Raw genomic sequence first — 8195 nt, 5'->3', positions numbered from 1 at the left:
TTATTCCGAATAGCGCTAATTGGTTGTTTCAATGAGCGCATTCAGCGGACTCAACAGTTGAGTGCGAGTGCCATGCTCGCTGTTATTGGTGTATTCTTTTAGCTCATTCAATCAGAATTTTAGATTTAGAAGAATACACCAATAGCAGCGAGAGCTCACCCAACTGTTGAGTCCGCTGAATGACGTATTCTTTGTTCCGCAATCATTTTCCGCACCGTGTGATTTCACCCTGACACTCAAGTTAACTATCAAGTTGAGATTAACACTCAACATTCAAGTCATCAATAACACTCAAGTTGAGAGTTACACTCAGGTTGAGCGTCCAAAATAATCATTGAGTGTTACCTTGAGTGTATTTTTTCAGTGTTTTTTAAAGTGTAAGGGAAAGTAATAAACAATGTAAATATGCTGCGAATTTTCGGAGGCCGAGAAAATTATTTTAATAGATTTAGCAACTCATTATAAAGATGTGATAGAAAATAAAAGATCTAATATGATAACCTGTAAAAAGAAGGACAAATATTGGAAAGTAATAGAATAAAAGTTTAATAGTACGTCTTCTACTGAATTTCGAAATTCATCAATTGCTCCATAGGAGATACTGCTTTATTTCTTAAAAAAGAATTATTTGTATTAATTTTAAATTTTAAATTTATATTTGTAATTGTAAATATTCGTAAAATAATTTCAGAAAAAAATTTATTTATAAATTTTTATTTATTATTTATTATTGTTATTATCTTTATTTTTATTTTTATTTATTATTTTTTATTTATAAATTTATTTTATAATTTTTTCATTTACTTGTCAGTCCCGAATTCTAAAATTTATTTCTAATATTTTCTAAAACTTCTCTCTAACACTAATGCTTTACTAAATCAAAATCGCATTTTAAACTCTATATCGTTCCTCAGAATAATTAATACGTTGTTTAAATCTTCTTTTTCTTCTATTAAATTGTTCAATAATAATATCCTCGTCAAAGGAAGATGACAGTACGAGGTTATATGCCATGTTTGACACTAGTAATATTTCTTAACCGCAGTTCAACTGCCTCTAAACGGCCAAAATTGGCCGTTCAATTTAAACTCAGTTTATATACGTTTAAACTAAAGAAAAAAGTTGGTAGAAAACCAATATTTTGCTAAACTTTGGTTAATCAAATGTCACTAGGGATTAACTCTTTAAACTGCGTTAGTAGAAACGTGCCTAAGTCCAATTTTAAGAAATCCACATTGCTTTTTCGTGCAAACTACTAGTCTGTGAACTACTATTTCATAAATACAGATTACACAGCTTTTATATGAAGCAAATATTGTTACGACGTAAGCTTTGGAATACTATATTGTACTAAAAAATGATAAAGAAAATCTCATTTTTGAAATTTGTTGTCATTCTCATTATTAATAGCGTTTTTCATTGGCAAAACTAGTGCGCACTCAGTGCATATTAAAGCTGTTGTACACTATTCTAATCTAAATATAAAAGTGAGATATCTCAATTGATAAAATGCGCAAAATTTATTTTATCAATTTTTAATTAAAAAGGCTCTTGAGAAACTTAACAAAATAAAGTGAATAAAGGGCAATTAAGAGCTAAATCGCAGTAATTCGTGCGCGATTAAGTAAATATATATTCAATAAATTATCCAATTACATGTACGTTTCGGCTTCATTTAAGCCATCTTCAGCATATAATCTCTCATGGTATTACAATGTCTTAGCAGACGTATATAACTTCCTTCGTCATAATGAAGTAGTAGTATAACAAAAAGTAATCGAGTGCAGTGAGAAGTCTACAGATTACCAAGTCTGAAGCTTATATCCATCATTAAGTGATTCACCTAAGTGAAATATAAATGAATTAAAAACAACACAAATCATAACCATTCATCCTATAAAATACCAAATTGTTTTATTCTGGAGACTTACCCACTGCACTCAAAAACTGTACACAAAACTATAATTTATATAACGTTCAATAAAACCTATATTTTAAGCATCGTAAGCAATTAAAGTGATATGTGCGACGTGTCTTAAGTAACGTTTTTTCCAATTCTGTTTCAATTTCGAATAATCATGAAAGACTAAATAATAAGCAAGGAAACAACAATAATGTACTGGTAGTCAAAGTCATTAAATAAAGAAAATAAATAGATAGAGTATGGAGTGTGAATAAATGTTAAAGTCTAATTGAATTTATTTAAAATGCTAGTATAAGCATGGTGCAAAAATTCTGTGTCTGATTTCAAATTAATTCCATTATCTTGCATTTTAATGTTGAGCATCTCAGAGACACATCTCTTTCCAAAAAATCTCTCATTATCTAGAATTTTTATATTTTCCCAATCAAAATCATGGTCAAATTCAATTTTATGTTCCGAAACAACTGAAAAATTCCCACTTTTTTTATTAATGTCTTTTTTGTGTTCATTGATTCTAGTCTTTAACTTGCGACCAGTCTGTCCAACATAAGAAGCCTTACAGTCCTTGCAATTGATTTTGTAAACTACATTTTTCTTTGAGTCATGAGGCAAAACATCTTTTTGTGCTTTAATGATTCCATCAAGTTTATCCATCAAGTTTTTTATCTCTTTACCCACTTTCTCAAAAAAGAGGTGTTCTTATGAGCATGGTTGACAGAGCCTTTTTATTATCACACCCAAAGTATCATTACAACAATTTCATTTTCATTATCAAGATATTTTTAGAGAATGATTACCCTTTAAAATTTATTTTTGACACGATCAACTCACGATTGGGATCTCTTTTTAAACATAAGACTCTCAAACAGACTGATAATTCTAATAATGATGAAAAAATAACTTCGTGGTTCACCATTCCTTTTTTACCATATATTTATGACAAATTCAAGAGCATTGTAAAAAAAGATTCTAATGTGAGATTGTCCTTTTTTAGTTTGAATAAACTTGATGGAATTATTAAAGCACAAAAAGATGTTTTGCCTCATGACTCAAAGAAAAATGTAGTTTACAAAATCAATTGCAAGGACTGTAACGCTTCTTATGTTGGACAGACTGGTCGCAAGTTAAAGACTAGAATCAATGAACACAAAAAAGACATTAATAAAAAAAGTGGGAATTTTTCAGTTGTTTCGGAACATAAAATTGAATTTGACCATGATTTTGATTGGGAAAATATAAAAATTCTAGATAATGAGAGATTTTTTGGAAAGAGATGTGTCTCTGAGATGCTCAACATTAAAATGCAAGATAATGGAATTAATTTGAAATCAGACACAGAATTTTTGCACCATGCTTATACTAGCATTTTAAATAAATTCAATTAGACTTTAACATTTATTCACACTCCATACTCTATCTATTTATTTTCTTTATTTAATGACTTTGACTACTTGCATTTTTGCGGGTGTTGTATCATATTACATTGATGATGTCACCGCAAAATATGTCCTTGAAAAAATTTCTTATATTACGCTAACAAAGCAGATATACTTTGATGAAATTGCATTTTTGCTGGTGTTGTATCATGTTTTTAATTCATTTATATTTCACTTAGGTGAATCACTTAATGATGGATATAAGCTTCAGACTTGGTAATCTGTAGACTTCTCACTGCACTCGATTACTTTTTGTTATACTACTACTTCATTATGACGAAGGAAGTTATATACGTCTGCTAAGACATTGTAATACCATGAGAGATTATATGCTGAAGATGGCTTAAATGAAGCCGAAACGTACATGTAATTGGATAATTTATTGAATATATATTTACTTAATCGCGCACGAATTACTGCGATTTAGCTCTTAATTGCCCTTTATTCACTTTATTTTGTTATTTTATCAAATAGCACAAAAAATGTATCGAATATTTCACGGTTTAATTTGTTTATATATTTTTATTAAACGTATATCTTTACGTCGATTTTTATACAACGGCTTTAAAATGCACTGAATGCGCACTAGATCTGCCAATGAAAAATGCTATAAGACTCAAATTCGCAGATACATATTTTTTAATCCTGGAAAAGGATTTTCGAATAAGTAACAGAAAAAATGGAATTTATTATACAAAAATTATATGTGTTTCGGTAATACAGATGACTTTAAAATTTACTTTTTTCTTAAAGGACCCACCTTTCCTCTGCTATATCATATTCTGACTTAGCTACTTTCTTCTTATATTAATTTCGTTTTGAATGCAGAATATTTGTGTCTTTAAGGTAGAGAATTTGTATTGTTAAGCAAAGAATATGTGTTTTTTAAACGAGAGAATTTGTGTTTTAAAGCAGAGAATTTGTCTGCCTTACTCTTCTTTTAAAAGAAATGAAGTGTTAAATATACGTTAAAATATCATCAATTTTATTTGAAAATATATGTCAGGATTATTGAAATTGGCGAAAGGTCGCCCATTTTCTAAAGTTTTACCAAAAAAGAATACGTAGGTACAATGAATAATTCTGTTAAACAAACAAGTATATGTTATCTTTACACCTGATTTATCTCATTATTCTATTCGTAAAAGTATTAGGATATTACAAAAGTATATAACATTAAGATGATACAAAAATTAATGGTTTACGAGATATTTAATATGTCATGTTAATTATAGTGCTAGAGAAATGTACCTATAATATCTCGTAAATTATTGATTCTTTATATTTCTAACTTAATACTTTTGCATGCAGAATAATTATAGAGAAATCATATTACGTAAAAAATCATATAATCCCATTTTAAAAAGTTCGGATAAACATTATATCTTTTTCATTGCGTCTCTCATCGTATCTCTATATAGAAAAAAATAATGTGCTTACATTAGGCCTCTCTCGAAACAGTTACACTTTCATAGAAAACATTTTTTTAATACTTTTTGAAATATGTTGATAAGAAAGTTAGATTGAGACATCCTGTATATATATGTATACATTCGCGTGGATGTGTATACGAAGTAATTCTATTAACTAATTATTACATTGTAATCCATATAATATATTGATTGTGATTTTTAGCTTCTGTTATCCACTGATGCACAAAGATGGATCTGTTTTGTCTTCTGCAATCTGTACTACTTTCGAATAAATCAGAATATAATACACGTAAACGTTCATTGACTCGATGAAATCTGGAGCTTATGCATCTGAATTAAAAAAGACTTAGTTATATCTTTTATTAACATATTATAAGCATATTAACGGTAATGGTGTTAATAAATAATCAGAAATCGGACCAAATTAGAATTTAATTATTTACTTTTTATGTTTCAATATATAATATTTTATACATATATGAGCAGCAGAATTTTAAAATGTGTTTTGTCCAAAACTTATAACTTTTAGACAACAAAAAAGAAAGTCACCTGAACACTACGCGCCTTACAGGAAATAACAATTTGTCAATCAGTAAGCTGAAAAATGTTAAACGAAATTGCTAAACAATTGTTAAAAAAAAAAACAAATGCATTTCAAGGAGGTTTTTATGTTTTAAGGGTAAAAAAATCGATTTGTTTTCGCTTTTTTTGAAAGCATAGTCTTAAGAATATCCCACAAAAACGTTTTTTTGGGAGAAACGAAATTGTCCAAAATATACGAGTTAAAATGATGTTGTGTTTGGAGTCGCTCGATCGATTCAAATAGCGCACACCAATTAATTGCTCACCATTATTGATATTCAATCTTTCGAAACCATTCTAGAACAATATCTTTATTAAAACTACTCTAGTAATCGCGAATTAAATTGACAAGCAATTTAATAATTTGATGCTACCGTCAAGCATCATATACTATAAAGATGTTAATATGTTAAAAACTGCGAAGAATATTACTAAGGCCTCGGTGGTCTAATGGCTTAGAACGCTCGTACGGAATACAAGAGATCCGGGTTCACGTCCCGGCCGAGGTAATATTTTTCTCAATAAATTTATTAACAGTTTTAACATATTAACATCTTTATAATGTATGATACTTGATGGTAGCATCAAATTATTAATTGCTTGTCAATTTATTTCGCGATTTCTAAAGTAGTTTTAATTGTGTTTATTTAGTCCGGAAAAATAATTCTGCGCGCAGTTAGAAAAATTCAAGATTGAATTATTTAAGCAACAAAGATCCAGCTTCGACTGTAATAGGCATTTTTTAATTTCTAGTATTGATTCCATTCTAGAACGTTTCTATCCAATAGAGCAGAGTTTCATTCCGTTTTCCTAGTGTCACTTTCGCTCCTAACAGAAAACGGAGCGGTACTTGTATTAAAATATTTCAGAACTTTATTCGCGTTTTTCCCAAGACCGTGTTTCGAATATGGTGATCACGATTCCAAAAGGAATATTAATCCGAATGACTTCTAGTTTTACGGTTATACTCAGAGAACATGTCATTATCGCTCGAACTAGGATTAATACTACGTTAATTTTTTTTATTTTTTTGAATGTCAAATAAAAAGAAAAAAAAATGAAAAAAATTCGAATTATTTTTTCAAACTTCGGAGACGTAGCGTTAATCCAAACGTAATATAACTTCTTGTCATGCGGCGCAGCTCTCCCTTACAGCCAGGGATGGAAGTTATTTTTACCGTTAGTTTTGTAATTACTTTTTTATAACGATTTTACTGTTACTTTTTATATTACAATTTTACCGTTAGTTTTGCCGTTACATTTTTATGACGACTATATTAAGATAAAGTTCATTGGAGACGAAAATTCTGACCATATGTTTATTTGATTACTTTACTCAACATTACTTCTTTCACAACGTTTTTTAAATATCCCCATCTCTTACAAATATTTAATAATAAAAAGTAGTGATTAATTATTTATTTTAAAAAACTATTGTTTAGTATATTTTTAATACTTAAAATAAGTATTGTATATGACTATATACATATTTTGTACAGACAACATACATATGTTGTCAAGGTCATGGTCATTGACGGAGATGACTCTCTTTTTTTATATGTTACCAGAAGGTTTTTAAGTGTTTCACTTTGTTAACAGTTTCACGCACAATATCAATAAAAATAACTTACAAATTAAAAGTACACATATGTATAATACTAACCCAAGGATAGCTGCAGAAATCAGAACACTTAAGTTAATGACTTCTGATGGGTAATACCACACAAAGAAATATAATATCACATCCCAAGATATAGTTATGTTGTAAAGCAAACAAAAATCAAAAGACGCACATGTTAAAAGATAAAAAAAGTGTACAATCCATCCGATTATTATTCGAATTATCCAATTACGTAACCTTTGGTACTCCTTTAGCATTCCGAGAGCTTCCAACGTGTGGTCTATTATAGCAAGTTCACGTAAACACATTTTCAATTCCTTTAAAAAAATCATATTGATCGATTATGCTACACAAACAAAATTATTGTAATTTTATATTTGAGTAAAAATTATTATTGTAATGTTTACACGGAATGTGACTGATAAAGAGTTATATTGTAATAATGTAAGAATTAAAATTGATTGTTAAAAGAAATTTTTTTTTAATTTAATTTAGCTTATTGCAAAGCGCTATGGAAAAGATTAAATGTTAAAAGAGTAATAAACATAAATAAAAAATATGATACAATAGATTATAGTAGCTTGAAAATGGTTAGACGTCAGCAAAACTGCTGTTACAAAGCCTACCAGCAACAAAAAATCGCGACTAAGGCAACGATGCACTGAGTGGTGAAACAATAATTGAAATCATACCTATATTTAGATACGCATGCACACACACGCAAGCACCTACATATACCAGTTACATCAGTCTCGCTTAAATACTGTGAGTGACGCGATGAAACGTGAGACAGCAGAACGAAAACAGGACAAAGAGGGAATGGTTTTTATTGATACAGTAAGAGAATTACAATATTTAACTGAGATGTAGGAGAAAGCAGCACGGAACTTAGTGGAACGATGAATGGGAAGGATAAGTAATATTGGTACCTGGTGACAAGGGGGTTAAAAGTGAAATATAGCTTAGAATGCAATTGAAGGAGGCGTCGCAGATATAAGGGAGTATTGAAGCGAAGGAGAGGAAAAACGAGACAGCATAGGTGGAGCACAAAATGTTGCCACATCCAAAGCTAGCCAGATCTCTGATAATAAGGAGATATATGGTCGTATTTATTGACACAATAAGAGAAGCTGAGGCAAGAATTTTGGATACGCTGTACACGATTGAGGAATTTGTTGATTAAGAGCCGAAACGTAGAT

This window comes from Trachymyrmex cornetzi, unplaced genomic scaffold (assembly GCF_001594075.2).
Source record: "Trachymyrmex cornetzi isolate Tcor2-1 unplaced genomic scaffold, Tcor1.1 scaffold461, whole genome shotgun sequence".
In the NCBI taxonomy this organism is placed as follows: Eukaryota; Metazoa; Arthropoda; class Insecta; order Hymenoptera; family Formicidae; genus Trachymyrmex; species Trachymyrmex cornetzi.
This window is presented reverse-complemented; position numbering follows the sequence as displayed.